A 20,551-nucleotide genomic window follows, 5' to 3' on the forward strand; every position below is an offset into this window, starting at 1 on the left:
ATATAGTTTATTACAATTTGAGAAGTTTAACAATGCCTTAAACCCCACATCGGTGACTTGCACACTTTAAACGTGAGGAATTGTACAGCGGTATCTGTATGGTATCTCAATAAAGCTGTTCCAAAAAACAAAACAGAGCCATTCTATAAAACAGCCAAGTAGCATCCTCAAGTGTCAAGGTCGGGAAAGACTGAGGTGACCTGAAGGCCAGATGCCATGGGGAGCCTAGACGTCTTCTGAAACAAGGAAAGGACATCGGTGACAGAGCTGGTGACATCGGAATAAAGACTGTGGTTTGCAAGGTTGTATCCCTGTGAACGTCTTCAATCTGGTAAATGCAGCCCAGTCGTGTTGGATGTTAATAGTAGGAGAATCTGGGTGGAGAGCACGTGGGAGCTGAGTCATCCTTATGACTTCTATAAGCCTAAAATGAGTTCTTTTTTTTCCCCCCTAAAATGAGTTCTAAATAAAAAGGTAGAAAAAAATAGGAGGGAGGGAAGAGGGCCAAAGTCAGAGAGAGGTGACAACAGAAACAGAGATCAGAAGGAGGTCGGAACCTGCCATGTTGCCGGCTCTGAAGATGGAGGAAGGGGCCACAAGCCAAGGAATGCAGGGGTCTCTAGGATCTGAAAGAGGCAGGGGAACAGACTGTCCCCTAGAGCCTCCAGAAGGGACACAACCCTGCCACCATCTGGATCTCCAAAGTGGAAGGTAAAAAAAATTGTGTTAAGTCCCCGGGATCACACCCTGAGCCAAAGGCAGACAGATGCTCAACCGCTGAGCCACGCAGGCGTCTCTGACGGCCTTCTTTAAGCACTTTACATGCAGTAACTCAGTTAATTTTCAGAAACCCCTCTGCTGAAGGACTATTACTGCTCTCATTTTATTATTTATTTTTTTAAAGATTTTATTTATTTATTCATGAGAGACACACAGAGAGAGGCAGAGACACAGGCAGAGGGAGAAGCAGGCTCCATGCAGGGAGCTCTATGCGGGACTCGATCCTAGGACCCCGGGATCATGACCTGAGCCAGAGAGACACTCAACCACTGAGCCACTCAGGTGTCCCTATTACTCCCATTTTAGATGAAGAAACTAAGACACAGGGAGGTTAAGTAACTTCCCCAAGGCCACACAGCTGGAAGTGGGACTCTCAGCTGGGCAAGTGGCTACTGTGTGTGTGTTTAGCCAATGCCCTCACCACCCAGCTTCACCTTGTGTGCAAATTCTGACCCTAGGCTGTCCGTGATAAGCCCTTTGCACAGAGGATTTGGTTAACTTCATACCCTATAAGCTAGATGTTCTCATCATTCTCCATCTTACAGGCAAGGAAACTGAGACCCAATGAGGTGGGGACAAGGAAAATGCTGGAGAGTGTTCTCCAAAGCTGCTGCTGGGGCCTGGGCCCCTCTCCTGCCCTCAGGTCCACATTCTCCATGCTCCCAAATGGGAATGGCATCTTCAGATGTCCCAGCACCCCCACATGGCAGAAGCCAAGGGACATCCCAGCCCCATTGTTCAGGCCAGGAAGCCACCCCCTCCCTTGATGGCCAGGGGAGGCGGTCTTGGGAGGAAGTTCCTTCCCAGAAAGATGAAGGCCCAGGGAGCAGGGTCTGGCTGGGCCCAGGACAGAAGACACAAGCCGGTCCTTTGACAAGGAGCTGGGGTGTGGGCTGTGCACCGAGTTTTCCTTATGAGAAACATTTTCTGGGAGGGGTAGAGGTGGACCCTGGACCCAGGGCAGCTGGTGTCAGCAACTGGGGCGGGGGTAAGGGGTTCTGGCTTAAGGCCTGGCCTCCTCTCTCTCTGGGCTCAGTGGTTTTCTTTGCTGTAACGTGAGAGTGGGCAGGGGCTCCCCTGGGCTCCCAGGGTTCTGCGAGCCTACGACCCCATGGGCAGGTGCTCCCCTGTTCATCCACAGCGATGCTTATTGGGGCATCCAGGCCGGGTCTGCTCCTGTATGTTCTGGAGGCAAGGAAGACGAGGCAGAGAGAGGTTAAGGTCACCCAGCCTGTGAGCATTCAGCTGGGATACATGCCCGGGAGTCAGACTGCTGGGCCCCCCAAGACCAGCAGCCACACCCACTGTCCTGTATCAGGGCTCACTCCCTCTTTCTGCCCTTCCCATCTTCCCGACCCCCAGCAGCAGAAGGGTGGGACTGGATTAGGGATCGGGCTTGGGGAGTGATGGTCTTCCTGTGGGAGTTGAGAACATGGGTGTTGCTGGTGCTCTAGTCTCCCCATCTCCCCGCCTGGACCAGGGCTGCAGACTGTCCCCCGGGTTAGGGAGGGCTTCTCGGAAAGGGGTAGCATCTCAGTGGAGCGAGAGTGAGCATAAGCAGGTAAAGGAAGGGGGAGAGGGCATTCTGGGAAGGGCAAGCCCAGGTCGAAAGAAACGGAGGGGCGCCTGGGTGGCTCAGTTGGTTAAGTGTCTGACTCTTGATCTCAGCTCGGGTCTGGATCTCAGGGTTGTGAGTTCAAGGCTTGCACTGAGCTCCATGCTGGGCGTGGAGCCTACTTTACAAAAACAACAAAAAGTCCCCAAACAGGGGAGCCTGGGTGGCTCAGTGGTTGAGCACCTGCTTTCGGCTCAGGTGTGATCCTGGGGTCCTGGGATCAAGTCCCGCATTAGGCTCCCTGCATGGAGACTGCTTCTCCCTCTGCCTGTGTCTCTGTCTCTTTCTCTGTGTCTCTCATGAATAAATAAATAAAATCTAAAACAATCGGATCCCTGGGTGGCTCAGTGGTTTAGCACCTGCCTTCAGCCCGGAGCATGATCCTGGAGTCCTGGGATCGAGTCCCACGTCGGCAACCTGTATGGAGCCTGCTTCTCCCTCTGCCGGTGTCTCTGCCTCTCTCTCTCTCTCTCTCTCTCTGCCTCTCGTGAATAAACAAAATCTTTAAAAAAATACATCTAAAAAAACAACAACAAAATCCCAAAACAAAAAACAAAAAACCCACAAAGAATGGAAAATCTCTAGCTTGACTTTTCACTTCCAGCTCCCAGCTGTATTTTCTCAGGGCTGCTTAAGCCTGGGGGTGCTTTCCTCGGGTGGGGGTGGGGTGGGAATGGGGGTGCGGTGGGGGGCCTGAATTACCTCTGGCAGGGCTGTCTGTTCACCTGCGGGGGCGCCTTTTTGTACCTGTCTACCCCACTGGACTGTCAGGCACGTGTGGTTAAGGCCCCCGACTCAGGAGCCTAGCTGCCCTGCTCAGATCTGCCTCTGTCACTTGCCACTGTCACCTGGCCCAAGTCACTTCTTGTTACTCGTCTCAGTGTCACCACGGTCGTTGGTCTTATTGCTGACTCCTTCCGGCCAGACTCACATCACAAAAGGTTCATGGACTGAGTGTGTGCGGGAAGCATGGCCAAGGCACTGAGATTAGTACGGAGTGGGGTGGCCAGGTGGGAGCCGGGTAGTGGGCGTCCCTAGGCTGAGCTGTGGCCCTGGGGACCATCTGGGAACTGGCCAGGTCTGCAGAGGGTTCAGGAGATGCCAGAAATCCAGACTTGTGAAATCTCCCAAATTTTAAGGGAAGGCCAAATTCTAGAAAATGACTGGGGGTGGGGGAATCAAGGAAAACAGGGCTGGTGGGGCTGCCAGACGGCACCCCTCTCTGCTTTCTTACCTGCTCAGGTATGCAAATCAAGGATATGCAAATAAGTGCCTGGATTTGCATACAGCCCAGGGCAGAGGCAAAGGAGAACACAGTGTCCTCCAGCTTGCTCCTTCTCTCCCTCTTTGGGAGGAGTGGTCTTGAGGGGAGGGGGTTTTGTCTGTTTTGTTCATTGAGGGATCCATCTCCAGTAACTTCGCCTGCCCCCTGGCACACAGTGGGTGCCCATTATCTGTGGAATGAACAAGGGCATGATTAGAGGGGTAGATGATATAGAGAGGAAGGATGGTGGATCTCACTGGGGGGCTCAGTGACTGGGCCCAGCTCTTGGGGCCTCTCTTTGCTCACCTGGAGAGGGGGCACAGCTCGGGTCCTTTGGCAAGCACTTTGACCAAGTGTGCCAGAAACGTGTGTAACTCACTGACCCAGTAATTCCATTCCAGCCAAGGAGAGATCCCTAAATATGGAAAAAGAAAAACTTCCTGTGCAAAGATCTCCCAAAATACATGATTGATAATGTTGAAAAACTGGAAATCACAGAGATGTCCAACAATAAGGGAATGGCTAAATAAACTATGGAACTTCCACTGGACAAAATATTAGGCGGCCAATAAAAATGAAGTTCACACAAGAGGAAACAGAAACGAGGTGAGAGAGAGAGGGCCAACTAGCCAGAGGAGTGCCCACGCTATAATGGCAAGTCAAAAGGGCAGGATACTACCGTTTTGTTTTTTTTCTTCTTTTAATATACTGTATGATCTCAGCCATGTTTAAAAAAAGTCCCCAAACAAAAAACTATAGAAGGAAATACATCAAACCTTAACAATGATTGTCTCTGGGTGGCGGGGCTGTGGGTGGTGATTTTTCTTCCTTATTTTGACTTTTCTGCATTTTTCAGATTTTCGCAAGTGAACATGTATTGTTGCTTTTATAGTAAGGGCATTAAAAATGAGAAAGAATTCAGAGCTCAGGGGTGGGAGTCGATGCTGTCTAAGATCCGCCCAGGCCTCTGACAAGGAAGGTCAGACTCGCCTCCTGGGTGTCAGGGAAGCTTCTGGGCTTGGAGTTAGCAGCCTGAGTGTCAGAACCAGGGCCGCCTGTGTGACCCTGGGCAAATCTCTCCACCCTTTGGCACCTCAATGGCATCCCCTGTCAAATAGGGCCTGGTCCCCTATATCACATGAGTGGGGCAAGAATAGGACATCAGGGCCCTGTAAGGCTTTCTGGAATTCTCACCAAATGAACAGAAATGATACCTTTCTTCTCAATTCCTGGGAAGGCCAGTTCTGCTTTCAGACCCCTCAGAAAGTTGTCAGCATTCTTGCCAGGGAGCCCCAGGGAGTCTTTGCAGCCCCCAGAGGTACAGATGTTCCTGACTCATTTTGGAAAGTAGAACTGGGGTGATTTCCAGAAATGTATCACCAAGCGGGGGAGAAGCACTGCGGAGGTTTGGGGGGCAGGTGGTTAGAGGCCTGAGATCTGGTCCCAGCCCTTCCCCCCACAGCTGTGTGACCTTGGGCGAGTCACTCAGCACTCCTGGCCTCAGCTTCCTCTGTCATGGGCTCTGGACTCAGCGCTAAAATTCCTTGAACTCTCTCTTGAACCCAGGCCTTAGAAGCAGGGACCCTGTAGTCTGAGAGGCAGCTCCTGATAGCCTGGGGTCCCCAGAATGTCCCATGGGTGACCTCTGACCTCATTCCTTGTCATCATTTCCCAGGAGAGTGGGGGGTGGAAGGACATTCACTGGCTGGTCTCCGGAAGCTCAGTCGGCCGTGATGGGATTGTCCTCAGTTTCCCTCGGCCTCCTCTGTTGCATTTGACTCCTGAGAGGGTCTGGCATTGGGGGAAGGGTGAGCTGCTTCAGGGCAGGTAGTGTGTACACCGGAAAGAGCCCCCGTGTGCACGCAGCCTGGAGGAGTGCACACCACTCTCCCAGCCTGGGGGTGACAGCTGCCCTGTGCTGGTGCCTCAAGGACCCTCCAAACCTCAGACCTGGACATTCCCGGCCTTCTGCTCTGATGCATAGTAGATGTGTTCACATGAACCGGTCATGTCCCCATAAGATGCACATCGCAGACCTCAGACCTAATTATGATCTAATTAGCCATACGGTTACGTCCCCCAGGCTGGGCTTTCCACGGAGTCATTGCAAACATGAATCTTCACAACTGTTTTGTGAGATGGGCCCTAATGCTCTGCAGCACTTACAGATGGGGGATCGGAGGCTCAGAGAGGTTAAAAATCTCACCCAAGGTCACACAGTTGGCAAGGTGGCAGGACCAGGATTTGAGCCCAGGCCATCTGGCCCGAGTCCACACTTGTGACCATGATGCTCTGAGATCATTTAGCCTCTTCCAGATGCTGTTTTGCCAAATGAGAAGCTCAGCACAGGTCAGTGGCTTCCCAAGGTCACACAGCAAATTAGTGCAGAGCCCAGACCTGCTTCAGACTCCTGGACTTGGGGAAAGAGCTCTTTGCACAGGGATGCGAGTGGCTGTGTCATCCCCAGCTTCTGGGCCCAGCAGGGTGTTTGCCACACAGGCCGGTGGACAATGGGCTGATTGGATCCAACTAATTCTTCATTCATTCGCCCATCCACTGAGATCCTTCTGGGTGCAAAGGCCTCTGCCTGGCCCTGGGGGATAGAGATGAGCAAGACCCATCTGCTGCTCATAACGCAGGGACTTCCAGGAGGAGGGAACAGCTGAGATTTGGTCAGAGGGAGGAGGGAAGAAAGGGTGTTCTGAGTTTAGGGAACGGCTGATGCATTCGCAGGGGAGGAAACCCCATGGCTTCTGGGAGGTTGGTGAAGGGGAAGGAGAGGAGGCTGCTAGGGTCTGACACTACTGGGGCTAGTGGTGGGTGGTGGAGGGGGAAGGCAAATGGGGAGCCCAAAGGAGTCAGCCAGAGACTGAGAGTCCAACGCTGGGAGTCTGAGCCCCACCCCCTAGAAGGGGTGCAGGGAGGGGGGACCCAGTTTAGGAAAGGATGTGGTTCCTGACTTCTTGGGTCACAACTGGAAGGGGAAGTGGGGGTTGGGGCCGGGCTGGGTGGGGCTGAGGTCACAAGGCAGGAGTAACAATGGCAGAGCAGCACCCCTGTGGTGGCCTGGGGGGCAGCTCTGCAAGTGCTCCTTACTCAGAGGCAGGAAGGGGGAGAGGGAAGCAGACCTCACCTCTGGGGTTCTCTGACCTCATCTCCCTGTTCTCTTCCTCACTCACTTCCTCACTGGCTTTGTTTCTCGAATGTATCCAGCTCCTTCCTGCCACAGGCCCTTTGTACCTGCTATTCCCTCTGTCTGATATGACTCTCTTCTTTTAATCATTTGCCTCTTCAAATGGTACCTCCTCAGAGAAGTCTCCTGACACTTCTAAACTACACTGCCCCCTCCCCATCCATCTTCCCTCCCCCAACACCACTCGTTCATTATTGCCCTTATCCCTATGTGCCATTTCATGCCCGCTTGTTTACCTATTCACCATCTATTCCCCATCTCAGGACATAAGCTGAAGAGGACAGGGGCTTGGTTGATCTGGCTCATCACTGAATCCCCAGCTCCTGGGGACAGCGCCCGGGGCACAATGGGGCCTCAACAACATGGCACTGAGCACTCACTAGGTACTAGGCACCACTCTGTGGCAGTAGTTTATTTAATTCTGAAAATCCTGTGGGCAGGGGCCATTCCTGGGTTGGTGAGGCCTGAAGCTGAATTCATCTTGGGACCTTTAAGGAAAACATACATGATTAGGAAAATAAAATATGGACCTTACATGTGCCTGGGAATGGCTATGCACGTGAGGGGTGCTGGGCCTTCAAGTTCAAAGACTCTGCAAAGCTTGGATGCTATAAAGCTTTTACATCTGTTGAATATGTGAATGACTGGTTAGCTTCCAACAAATGCTTTACCTTCTCTGGGCCTCAGTTTCCCCTGTTTAGAGCATAGGGAGGTACCCTGAATGGGCGGGAGGGCAGCCCCCTCCCCCTTTTTTTTAAGATTTTATTTATTTATCCATGAGAGACACAGAGAGAGGCAGAGACACAGGTAGAGGGAGAAGCAGGCTCCCTGAGGGGAGCCCGATGCGGGACTCCATCCCAGGACCCCGGGATCACGTCCTGAGCCAAAGGCACTGCAGGCATCCAGGCAAGAGATCACAGCAGCCCGGATTAGGGTGGTTTGTGGAGGTGTGAGAAGCCGTTGGACCTGGATTATTTTGAACCTCCACCCAACAGGATTCTCCATGGGTTGTGTTCCAATGAGCTACTGCTGCTGCGTAACAAACAAACCCCAAACATAGCACCTTAAAACAATCCAAATCATTTCATTATTTCTCGTGGTTTCTGCAGCTCAGGAATTTGGGCTGGGCTCACGGTCTGGCTTGGGGTCTCGCGTGCGTTTGTAGCCAGTGGTGAGAGCCGGAAGGGCAAGGCGGGGGCGGTGTGTGCTGGCTGGGTGTCTTTCCCCTCCTTCAGTACAGCCTCTCCATTTGGGCTGTGGGCTTATTGGGCTTCCCCAGAGCATGGCGGCCCAGAGCTCCCATGATGAGGGTCCCAAGAGAACCAAGCAGAAGCTACGTTGCATTTTCTGACCTAGCTTGGAAGCCACAGAGCATCGCTTCTGCAAATGCAAGTCTATCCAGATCCAAAAGAAGAGGAGCATCGGTGTTGCGCCGCCGTAAGAGTGTGTGGGATGGGAGACGCTGTGGTTCTCTCTGGAAAACGCAACCTGTCACAGACTGAAAAAGCAGAATCTGAGTGCTGTCACTGGGTGACGAGAACAAATGGCTCAGCCCCTTCACGCCTCCGTTTCCTCATCCATAAGGGGGAGCAGATACCGGCTACATCACAAGGTTGGGATTCCACACGAGCCACGCATCTCCCAGGGACGGGCCAGGGGAACTGAGCTGCCCCTGCCCACATTTGCTACACTCTCTGCAGCCCCGGGGGTTCTCTTCCACAGAGAAGGTGGCGGTCTGTCAACCACCTGCCACCTGCCTGGGCCCGGGCTGCCCTCCTCGTGTGTGTGTCTGTACAGGTTTGCTCGTGTGTGCGCACCCATGTGCTTGGTGCCTGTGAGCGCATCCTTCTCCCAACCAGGCTGTGAGGGGCATCTCGGCCTCTGGCCCAGCAGCTCCCACAGGACACCTCACCTTGTCTGCCACAGCCAGACGCTCCTTGGGGCTAAGAATTCTTCTCAAAGCCAGGGATCAGGATGGCCCCCCTTGACCTCTCTCAGGCCAGGCCTGTCATGGTCACCTCCACCCTGCTGGGTCCCCTGATCCTCCTCGGGCCTCCTTCTCCAGGGTCCACGGGGCAGCAGAGTCATTCCAGATGCAGGTGTGGAATTCTAGGAAGGGCAGCGTTCTAGAACCAGAAGTTGGGTCGGTGATCACCAAGGCAAGCGCAAGGGGCACCAAGGAACTTTTAGGGCAAAGAACATGTCCTTTGTCCTGCTTGAGGGGGTGGTTACATGGCTGTATGTTTGAGGTCTGTCTCCCGCTGACTTTTATACCTTGCTAAGTTGACAATGACAACAACAACAACAACAACAAAACCTTTCCCGGTTCCTCATCTATTCAAGTGCTTGTCGAGCCCCTGCTGTGTGCCTGGCACTGTTTTAGGCACTGGGCCACAAAGCTGTGGGCAAAGCAGACAAAATCCCTGTCTTCACGGGGGGGGGGGGGGCACATGGGTCATAACTATGGGATATGTTGCCAGCAGTGATGCCAGGGGAGAATCAGAACAGCCTGGGAGCCAGGAGGGCCTGAGCTCATTTGCAGGCCATCAGCCACCTGTCCCCTCTCCACCAACACCTCCCAGAGGTCTCCCTTGGAGTCTGGTCTCCAGCAGCCCTGGTGGGGGCCGGTCTCTGGGAGAAGGGGGTAACCTGATGGGCTGTGCTTCCTGTCTCACCAGGGGAGGACAGCGGGACGAGACATGTGCCCCTGTGCTGCCACCTCAACGGCCAGACAAGGGGACATAAGCTCTTTCAGGTCCTCATGAGCACATCCTCGGCACACACAGGCTTGGGCACACACATTCCCCTCGGACATCGGTGAGCACACGCAAACACTGGGCTCGCCTGCGGGTGGGAGCCCACAGCCCGACTTTGCTGCCTGTTCTCTTTCAATCACATTCTGTGGCTTCCACATTCTTTGGGAGCACGCTCGCGGGGCACACACGCGTTGGTGCACACACCCACGTGTTACACCTTGGCTCTGCCGCACTTGTGGTAGGGGTTGGTGCTCAGTGCTCACTCTTCATGTATGTATCCTGTCTCTACCAGACAGCCCTAAGAGGCAGGTACGATCATGACCGCACTTATTTTAATTAATTATTCATGAGAGAGGCAGAGACACAGGCAGAGAGAGAAGCAGACTCCCTGTGGGGAGCCCGGTTTGGGACTCAATCCCAGGACCCCAGGATCACGCCCAGAGCCCATTGCAGATGCTCAACCACTAAGCCACCCAGGCGTGGCTCATGACCGGAATTTACCGATGGGGAAACAGAGGTCCTGGGGGGAAGGGTAGTTATCTTGCCTCAAATCTGCACCTGACAGTGGAGAGCCAGATCTGAAGCCAGGCCATCTGGCTCTGGGGTCTGGTGTTTGCGGCTCTCCAGAGAGACCCCCCATATGTCAGGGACACCCGTTCTCAGTGTGTCCTGCTCATCGGGAGACCCTGTGCCCCATGTGTGCATAGCACCTGAGAGTCTACCAAGCCCTCTCCCATCCTGAGACGGGACAGTGTTGGGTCTTACTCAAGGTCACACAGGGGTTGATGGCAGAAGCAGGACCAGACCCCATGTCCCTGCCTCCTGGGCTCTCGATCTCGCCCTGCCCTCCAGGACTGCCAGGGGCACCACCCTCTTGCCACACAGACTCAGGAATTTGCTGGAGAGCCGTGAGCAAGCAAGAGGAGTCGTGAGAAGGCAGGAGTGCATCACTGGGAAGGACGAGGAACCTTCCAAAGGAGACAGAAGATCCAGCCTGGGTTTGGGGGAGTTATGGAGGCAGAGGGGGAGCCCGAGGGACCAGAAGGTCCTGGCTTCTGAAGCCACTCTTGACACCGGGCCCTGCAGATGTGCCGCATCCAATCCTGTTTGATGGGGCTGGTTTGTCCCAACCAGAGGACGGGACCCTAGAATCTGGGTGCTCCCTCCACGACTCCAGGGAGAGCAGGGTCAAGGCCAGGGTTGAGGGAAATCTAAGCAGGGTACCTGTCTGGGGATGAGGAGTGTCGGCCCAGGAAGCACAGCTCCCAGCCCATCCTCCCTCTCTCCGTCCTCTGTAGGAGGCTGTGCCCGGCCAGGCATTGTTCGCAGGTTTAAAAATAAAGGCATCTTGGCCTGGGCCTGCTGGCAGAGGGGAGGAGGGGGTGGCCCTGCCCCAGGCCTCAAGGGCATCTGGCTGGAAAAGGAGGCCTCGCCCAGCTCCACCACCAGCATAGTTGGGAGTGTGGGGGGTCCCCAGAGAATCACCAACACCTCAGCTCCTGCAATGAGATGTGGGCAGATGGTACCTGGGTACTGGCTGCCCTGCCCTCACTCCAGCCACTCAAGGCTGCCCATCGCCCTCGCCAGAAGCTTCCAACAACCTGGGACCACTGGGGAGACATAAGTCTCCCCACAGCACCCTCTTTCCCCCACCGGCTGATAATACCCACAGTAATACCTGTGTCCCAACAGCCCCGGTGGAGAAGATGCTATTGTTACCATTAAGCAAATGAGAAAATCGAGGCTCAGAGAGGGTTAAAACTTGTCCAAGGCCACATAGCTGGCCAGTGGAGGAGCTAGGGCTCAAACCCAGGTCTGTGTGACTCCCGAGTCAGGATCCCAACCAGGTGCCCCACTGTCCCTTGCCACTCCAGTGCTTCACCTCCTCCCAGGCTCCATTTCCAGGCTCTCCTTCTGGCCAGCAGAGGCAAGAAGCAGTCTATTTCTCCCAGGGGGTTCAGGAGGGAGGCAATGAACAGATGAGGAGCACTGGAGTGTGCCAGGGGCCCGGGGTGGGGCCTGATTTGGTGTCACTCTCTTTAATTCTTACACCAGGGGAGCCTGAGTGGCCCAGAGGTTGAGCATCTGCCCTTGGCTCAGGGCATGATCCTAGGGTCCTGGGATCGAGTCCCATATTGGGCTCCCCGCAGGGAACCTGCTTCTCCCTCAGACTCTCTCTCTGTGTCCCTCATGAATAAATAAAATCTTAGAAAAAAAAAAAAAAAGAAATTCTTACACCAAGCCCTTGCACAGGGGGATCATCTCCATTTTGTCGGTTAGGAAACTGAGGCCCAGAAAGACAGTCACTGTCGACGTGGGATTTGAACCGAGAGCAGCCTCAGCCCAAAGCGTTTTCCTTGCACTCAGTGTCTGAAGGGTTAATTGGAATCTCCAACATAGAGCACCACCTCCCCCCACCCCAACAGGGTTCAAGTATAAACCCAGAGGCGCTGAGGGTGTGGGTAGCTGGAGGGAAGAGTGTGATGGAGGGGGGCACGGTTGCTAGGGAACCAGCTCCCCCACTCCCCCACTCCCGAAGAGACAGTAAGTCAAGTCGGTAAGTCGCTGGAGCAGCCCGAGTGGGTTCCACTGCAGGATGCCCCCCCCCCCCAGCCCCACCGCCACCCCACCGCCTGGGATGCGACCTGCAGGGCCCTGCCCTTTCCCAGTGGCTCAGGACTGCCAGCCTCCCCATTCCAGACAAGATCCGGTGATCCCTGTCCGCCCCCCAGGCCTCTGTCGAGGCTGGCACACCGGTGCTGGCACTGGAAAGCGACATTCCAGAGGCCCCCGCGACTCCCTGCCAACCTCGGATTCTTGGCAGCGCAGGGGGAGGGCTGCGGTTGGGGAGGATTGTGGGTGGGAGGGGCCAGAGTCGGAACACCTGTCCACAGGATGTGAAAGGAAGCAGGCCAGAGACAGAGCCCCCCGCCCGCCCCTCTGGCCTGCTCACCCACACCCCAGCAGGAGCCTGGGCCGAGGGCAGGGGCTCAGACACCGGGTTCTTGAAAAGACACTTCCTCCTCAGCTGGCCAAGCTCCCCTTCCTACCTCCTATAAAAGATTATTCGCTTGCTGTGTGACCTTGGGCAGACAGCACGCTCTCTCTGGGCCTCCAAGCTCAGGAGAGGGCCGAATCAGGAGGATCTTGACGCGCCCTCCAGCAAACAGTGTTTATTATCCCAAGGTGCTGTGGCTTCAGTCCCCTCCCCGGGCTCCCTGATCCCTCTCCACGCGGCAGCCCACAGACCCCGTTCCACCTGAGTGAGGCAGCGGCTCCCCTGCTCGTCACCCCGGAGAGGGCATCTCCGGCTCGGGGAATGCTACCTGGCTTCTTCTGCCTCCTGACCCCTGCCCTCCCCTCTCCCTCCTGGGGTGGGGGGGGATCCTGGCCTCCAGACGGGCCCCAAACTCCGTCCCCAAACTCAGCAAGTCTCTTCTCTCCTAGGAGTCCGCCCTTGCCCCTCCTCTGGCCTGGAGGCCTCAGCCCCACCCAGCTCTTCTTCGAATAGTTCTTTCTGGTCATCCAAGGCCCAGCTCAAATGTCACCTCTCCGAGAGGCCTCCCCTGACCCTTCCTCTGAATCAGGGCCATCCACCCCACCCCAGTTTTGTGATCGTATCTCTCTGATTTATTTCCCTTATAACACATGTCATGTTCGAATCTTCGAAAACGATCCTGGCCATTTACTGCTCACTTGCTGATTGTCCTTCCTCCTCTGTACTGTCCACTCCGGGAGGGCAGGTCCACTCTTCACCCGGCGCTGGGCCCGGCATGCAGCCAGCACTCAGCGAACCACTAGAGCCCTCGTGGGTCTTCCTCGTGCCCCAGGCCCTTGGATCTTCAACATGTGCTTCTCCCCCGGAAGCTCACCTGCCCCTGCCTCCCTGGCTTGTCCCCATCCAGATTGGGGCTAAAATTCACAGGGACTCTTCCCTGGGCCCAGAGGCCCGAGAGGCAGGGCAGGCAGGGAGGGAAGACCCGTGGCCCCTGGTCCCCTGGCACCCCGTTCCCCAAGGGCAGGGGAGCAGCCTTGGACCTGGAAACCCCCTGGGTCTGGCTGCTGGGGCAGGCAGTTCCGGGGTGACCTCATCGCCTTGAAAGCAGGGCAGCAGGGGCAGGAAGCAGAGGACGCATCAGATGGGCTAAATTTAGAGCGTTTGATTCAGCTCAGGCGGGACAATATTCCTGGAGTCCCCATTGTTTGTGAGGGGCCAGAGGGCAGGCTGTCCATTGAATGGCTGGGTCTGAGCCATGCCAAGCTGTCTGGGCAAGCAGAGGTGGCGGGTGGGGGGCGGGTGGGGTGAGCCAGGCCCAGGGTCCTAGGGACAGAGTCAGGTGGGGTGGGTGCAGACTCTGGGGATGCTGCCCTGGGCAGTAAGACCCAAGATGGGAAAGAGATGCCTCGTAGATGAGGAAGGGGGCTCTTGGGTGGCAACTGCTCAGCTGGGTGACTGTCTCAGGACAGCCAAGAGAAGCCATTAGCCCCCCTCCCTAGTCTACCATTTTCCAGGCCAGGGGCCTGAGGCTCAGACCCAGGCAACGAGCTGCCCAAGGCCACCCAGATGCCCTGTGTATGTCCCGATTCCCGGCCTGGGTGGGCAGCCCTTAGCTGGGCCCGAGCCCATGGCCCTCTCACCGGGACAGGTGCCGTGGGCCCTCACCCTGGCAAAGGCCCTCTCCCAGCGAGGCCAGGCGGCTGCAGGGGGGACAGAGAAGAAGGTGGCTCTGCTCGCGCAGGCTCCAGAACCCGTTGCCATGGCAACCCAGGGTCCGAGCCTGCCCGCTCTGGAGGCGAGCCTGAAGCGGAGGACTTCCCCGGGTGAGTGGGCAGGGGCTGGGGCTGGCTTCTGACCCCAAGTGCCAGAGCCCAGGATGGGGCCAGCAGCCCCGCCTTGCAGCCTGGGCTCCTCACTCGGGCTAGGCCAGGGCTCCCTGGTGGTGTCCTGTTTCTGCACCCACACCTCATGCCCACGCTGTGGCCAGGCAGCCAAAAGGGGGTGGGGACTGTCCTGGATTCCAAGCCACCCCGGGAGGGAGAAGGAAGCTTTCCCCCCACCTTGAGTGCTGCAAGTCCTTCCTGCAAGTTGTGCTGAGGCTCTGGGAACTCCTTGGGCTATCTGCCTTGGAGATGGGGGAGGGGACAGGTTCCAATGGACCTGATCTTCCCGCTGACCTGTGACAGGCACAGGGAGAGGACCAATGATGTTCACTCGGGGTCCTGCCCTCTTTCCTCTTCCCAGCTCAGGGAGGGCCTTGGCAAGGAAGCCCAGGCCCCCTCCCCTGGCCCACAGCTCCAGGTAAGAACCTGGCATCTGAGCCAGGGTGGGGTGTGTCTGATGCCTCACATGGGGCAGCGGCTTCCCCTGTCCTTCTGGGCCCTGCCCACTGCCAGCGCCCGGGGTTCCAGACCCCCTCTCCCTTGAGGCCCACTGCCCTGCCCCGGGCGGTGGCCCAAGGCTGTTCTCTGCTCCTCTTGATTTCACATCATGACTCATGTTATCATGTTCTCAGGAGCTGAGTAACCACCTGAGTTATTTATACCCTGGCCTAGCAGGCTTCCTTCCCTCCTCCCAGAACTCAGGCAGGGAAGACTGGGAGGGGGTGGGGAGGAATCCGGGAGAGGGGGGATGTGGACTGGGAGAAGGCAGCTGAGCACCCCCCCACATCACCTCCCCTGGGGTACCACCCCCGTAAAGCACCCAAAAATAACCGTGACTATCCCAGCACAACAGGATGGGCCTGGATCTATGGCATCGATATATAGGTATTATGATGGTTTGGGGAGGGGGGAATTCCTTTCCCGAGCGAGTCACCCGTCTGGAAAAATAAAGAAGGAAAAAGCTGAAATTTTTTCCTTCCATCAAAACAGGAAGGAGCTGGGGGAGGTGGGGGGTGGATGGGGAGATGACGGGTGGAGGCTGAGATGCATCCTCTACCCTGCGGTGGTCTTCAGGGAGGGGAACCCCGGGGCGCCGGCACACGGGGCCCACTGCTCTGCGGCCGGCCCTGGGTGTCCCCAGTGTGGCCATTCCTGGCTGCCCAGGGACACTTTTATCCCCTCCCTCCCAGGCCTGTGTGTAGGACACACACAGATGTCCACGTGCACACAGACCTGTGTCCCTCCTCCTCCCTACCCCATCCCTCTCATACACACATCACACATCATACAGACACACTCGCTCACCCCCACATGCCCCACCAGATCCCACATGAGAAAAGATCTCACCCTGGGTGGGCGGGACTTGGGAGGTCTGCCTTCCTGACTTATTTGTTTTTCCCTCCCCTTGAGCACTGTCCTGGGAGTCCTAAACTCAAGTTCACCTCTGACTCTGCTCCAACAATGACCAGCAGGATGACCTTAGGCAAGTCACTTCTTCTCTGGGGCCTCCGTTTCTCGTCTGTGATAAAGCTACGGTCATTCCCTCATTCCCACGCTGCTTCCCTGGGGGGCAAATGGAGGGAACAGCCCCGTTCCAAGCGAGTGGCATCGGAACCAGGGCTCCCGTTTCCTGAGAGCTTTCTATGTGCTAAGCATATACAATCAGTTGCTAGATTAACCCCATCACCAAATGTGCTCATTCTAGAATTATCCTCATCTGCGGCCCAGAGGGCGGGGACGCCCCCAGGCTTACAGGGCTGGGGTGTGGTGGAGGTTGGTTTTGAACTCTGGGCTCTTCTGTACTGTTGGCATCCAAGGAGGAATGGAGGAGGTGCCGTCAGAGCCCCGAGGAGGAGGAGGAGGAGGAGGAGGAGGAGGAGGAGGAGGAGGAGGAGGAAGAGGAGGAGGAGGAGGATCTAGCTTCTCTGGCTCCATGTTCCCATCTGGGACCACTGACAACGCTGTGCCATCAGCAGGGACGTCGTGCCCTGGTGGCCAGGGGGCGCACCTGTGCCCAAGGAGCATTATGCCCACTGTGGTGGCTGTTACCATTCAGACGATTAGTCACTCCCACTGGGCTGCCCTGTTTGCTTATTGACTTATGTAAGCACCGCCCGAAGGTGTTTGTACCGTTCTCGGTCTTTCTGTCTTCCACCTGCCTGCCTCAGCCTGCATGCCCCTCAAGGGTAGGGGGCTCCAGAGAGGTGAGCTGGCAATGCAACACGCACTTCTTTGTGAGGGCAAGTCTGGGGTACCGGGCAGGGCATGTCTGCACATCCTCCCCACGATCAGATTGTGTCGGGACCCCATCCTACAGACGAGGAACTGGGGTCCTGGACTCTCCTCCTCCAGGCTCAACATTGGACAGGCCTGGGACGTCCCCTCCAGGAGCTGTAGCTCTGCAGCCCAGGGCACTGGTTCAATCTGGCTTGGCAACCCCCTGATTGTGTGAATCAGGGAAGTCACGGCACCTCCCCAGGCCTCAGTTTTCTCGTCTGTAAAATGGGGATAATATACTTTGCTCTCCCTGCCTGCTGGGTGGCTCAAGGGACTTGGTGTAAATGTTCCATCCATGGGCAATCGCGTTGCTCGACGATTTTCGACCGGTGCTTCTCAAACTGCTGTGCAAGTGAGTCACTGGGAGTCTTCTTAAAATGCCGAGTCTGACCTGGCAGGTCCGGGGTGGGTCTGGCCCTGCGTGCTTCCTCCAGGCCCCCAGGTGCGGCAGAGGCCAATCGGTGGACCACGCTCCGAGGAGCCATGGTGTGCATCAGACGACGATGAAAAGGTAGTGGCTGTGCCCTGTGCTGAGCATCTGCGCTGTGCCGGGCCCCGGGCGGGCGCCCCAGCACCCCTTCTCACATCTGGTCCTCACAGTAGCCACATGAGGCAAATGTACTGATCCCGGTTCACAGCTGAAGAAACAGGCGGCTCAGAGAGGTCAATGTCCTGCCCAAGGACACACAGCCAGTAACCGGCACAGCAGGGTCTCAAAGCCAAGCCCGCGGGGCTTACCCACCAGGGTTCTTGTCCGGGGACCCAAACCTGCACAGGCTTACAGTCCCTGCCCTCGAGAAGCTCATGGGCCTGGGGCGGGGGTGGGGGGGGTGGAGCAGCGGCAGCGGGACCTAGGATACATCCAGGACATGGAAGCATCCTCAAGTGGCCTCTAGGCAGCCTGAGAAGGGACAACTTGCTACTTCTGGGAACTCACTCCAGGGAAAGCTCCCCAGAGCGCAGTCGGGAAGGGTGAGGAAGTGGGAGAGATGTGGTTGGAGAGGAGAGTGAAAGGCACAGTGGGAGGGGGATCACCACAAGTAGAAGTGGTCTGGGGTAGAAATCAGTCATCCACTACTCCTTGTGAATCCACAGCCTCGCCCAGAACCTTTCCTCATACCCACCTGCCTCCCTCGCCCCCGCCCCCACACTCCCAGAGTCCCCGCTCCCCAGCAGGAGAGGGCTGGGGGTCCCTGCAGTTGGCAAAGCTGTCGCTCATTTCTGTCCCTGACTCACTGTGTGATCTTGGGCTCAGAGGTCCCCCCCGAACCCAATTGGCTTGTATTGCAGGGTCAGGGTCTTGAACACCGATGCTGTGTCAGGCTTTCTCCCAAAGGAGGGCTTCCTAACGGCTGGGGGAGGAGATGGGGACCCTGGTGGCAAGCTGAGCAAAGGGAGGGGTAATGACCATCCATAACCTGCCATCTGTGTCTCCTTTCTAGCAGTCTCCCCTGTCCAGGGTCAGCCGGCCAGGGTGGGGTGCCACTCATGGCAGAGGAGGAGCCTCCTTCAGCCAGGGGTCCAGCCCAGTGCTCACCAGAGGGCCCTCACCAGGCAGAGGTCTAGTGAGGCCAAAACCAGTGGCTGAGGGAGGGCGGGGCCCAGGAGGACTGGGCAGCTATGTTTCATCCAGAGAGTGATGCCGGCACCAGGCTGCCCAGTTTCAAACTCCAGCTCTGCCCTCACTCATCCTTGACAGTGCCAAAGCCGCTCCAGGCCTCGGTTTTCCCATCTGTAAAATGGGGTTGACATAGCTCCTCTCTCATAGGCTGGTTGTGAGGCCTAACTGGGTGAATATACCTGAAGGCCTGGGCTCATGTCTCTCAGGAACATTGAGGACAAATCTGTGGCTTTATCACTGTGGTTAGCTTCCCACCCTTCTGACGGACAAATCATGTTTCCTGCAGTCACGAATATCCTCCTCCGGAGAGCTGGTGAGGGCCTGGTGCTGCTGTACCCCCACCAGGAGGGGCTGCCTGCCGCCTGCCCACCCCTTTCTCCCTCCTGCCCTATCCCAGGTGAATCTTCAGAGCACAGCGGCAAGGACTCCCTGATTTGGAAAGGGCCCGCTAACCCAGATCTAGTACACAAGCTCCCACCTACAGGGCTGCAGATGACCCGCCCCCCTACCGCCCTGAGGAGGTGGACAGGTCTTGGGGGCCCACCGCCTCCAGCCCTGCCCAGCCTCCTCCATGCAGCCCACTTTAATTTTCTGCATGGAAAGTGACATGAAACACTGGGCAACTCCGATCCAGGCCACACAGGGAGTCATCATGTAATGGGGAGATGGCAAAAGTGGGGGCTTTGGCATCAAGGCTCTGGATTCAAATCTTGACACACCCGCTTCCTCGCTGGGTGATGCTGGGCAAGCAAGTATCCTTCTCGGAGTCTCAATGCCCCGCCCCCAGGTATGAACAAGGGAAGAACCCCAGCCCCGCAGGAGGTGGCCTTGCTCCTTTGGTGGTGGAGTGGTGAGATTGCTACCCTTTCCTCAGGCAGAGTGCTTGGCCCCCCACGAAGGCTCTGTAGGGGAGGTGTCCCGGTTACCAGGGGCCCAGCCTGGGAGCAGCCAAGGGTGCAGTAAGGATGAAACTGCATCTTTCTAGGGAAAGCCGACCAGCACCAGCTCTGGGGACGGGTCACCTCCCAGCCCGTTTGGGGGTGGGGGCGGGGGCTCTGCTCCATTTCCAGCCAGCTTCCAGGACAGGTAGATCTGAGCTGTCCCGTCCAAACATCCTCTTCCTTGTCTGGAGACTAGAAAAGCTAAAAATGCATTGCTCAGCCCCAGGAAAACAAACACTGAGCTTCCCTTGCCTTTGTACGCAGGACACGAGGCCCAAGGCTGCAGAGGCCGCGCAGTAGGCTCCCCCAGCCTGCCCCAGGCCTGGGTGTCTGTCTGTCTGTCTGTCTGTCTGCCTTCCTGGGGTCTCTCCTGCCTTCCCGGTACTCACAGCCACAGCGGCACAGCCTCACCAGTGTGTGGGCGTCTCCAACAGGAGCGGTGGGGGCTCTGTGTGGCGACCACCGCTCCCTTCCAGGTGATGTGCCTGTAGCCTTCGCAGCCTGGGGATGCTCCTCCCCCAGGCCTGTCTCCTGAGCGCACAGGTGGGTGTGTGCGTGTGCGCAAACGCCTGCAGCTGGAGCGATTATATCGCTCAGCCCCGCAACCAAGCCAAGCTTTCGACGCTGAGGATGTGTTAACTCCCTGGGGTGATCACTCTTGTTATCCACATTTTATAGATGAGAAAACCGAGGCTCAGAAAGGTGACGCTCAAGGTCACGAGCTAGTAAATGGTAGAGCAGGCCTTGAACCCCAGGCAGTCTTTGCTGGGAAGCCTCGTCCCCTGACCCACCCCCACCCCACCCCCTCACCCCGCAAACCTCCAGTTCCTCAACCACCAAAGGAGCACCAACGTTACAATACCTCCCTCCCTGGGTGAGGGTGACACAGGCCCAGGCCTCGAGGCCGGGGCAGCGGGGGCAGGGCAGTGAGGGGCCCTGGGCCAGCTGACCTAAGCTACCCGTGTGGGGGCAGATATGTACTTTGCCATCCTACAGCCTGGGGCTGGGGCCCCAGGCCATTTGTCGCTTGGCCTTGGACTGTCCCCAATTTGGAGCCTGACTTCCTCTGGCCATCAAGCTGGGGAAAGCAGGCTTGCCTGGCACGGGTGCTGCTAGGGCTCTCTTAGGAGAGCAGGGATACCCACTCTGCACTGGAGGGCCCAAGTCTGTCCCCGGGATGGAAGCCAACTCCTTCCTTGGCCCTGAGCCCCCACTCCCAGGGT

The 20,551-nt window shown here is 56.9% G+C and overlaps 1 long non-coding RNA gene across 9 annotated transcripts in view; it reads right to left on the bottom strand.

Annotated features, from left to right (window-relative positions):
* Positions 1 to 20,551, bottom strand: part of LOC140642816 (uncharacterized) — a 26,550-nt gene continuing 5,999 nt past the window's right edge. The window contains exons 3-11 of one of the 9 annotated variants that reach the window (XR_012039212.1): positions 8,765 to 8,978; positions 8,205 to 8,350; positions 7,089 to 7,340; positions 5,310 to 5,450; positions 4,874 to 5,056; positions 4,436 to 4,542; positions 3,966 to 4,074; positions 3,630 to 3,849; positions 1 to 374 (exon numbers count right to left, since the gene is read on the bottom strand). This is a non-coding gene — a long non-coding RNA (uncharacterized lncRNA). Of the gene's footprint in view, positions 375 to 443; positions 463 to 3,629; positions 3,850 to 3,965; positions 4,075 to 4,435; positions 4,543 to 4,873; positions 5,057 to 5,309; positions 5,451 to 7,088; positions 7,341 to 8,204; positions 8,351 to 8,764; positions 8,979 to 12,362; positions 12,379 to 20,551 lie in introns of those variants that run through there. The other 8 variants (XR_012039213.1, XR_012039218.1, XR_012039211.1 and 5 more) reach the window with 8 other exon arrangements.

The sequence above is a fragment of the Canis lupus genome, chromosome 11, assembly GCF_048164855.1.
Source record: "Canis lupus baileyi chromosome 11, mCanLup2.hap1, whole genome shotgun sequence".
Classification (NCBI taxonomy): Eukaryota; Metazoa; Chordata; class Mammalia; order Carnivora; family Canidae; genus Canis; species Canis lupus.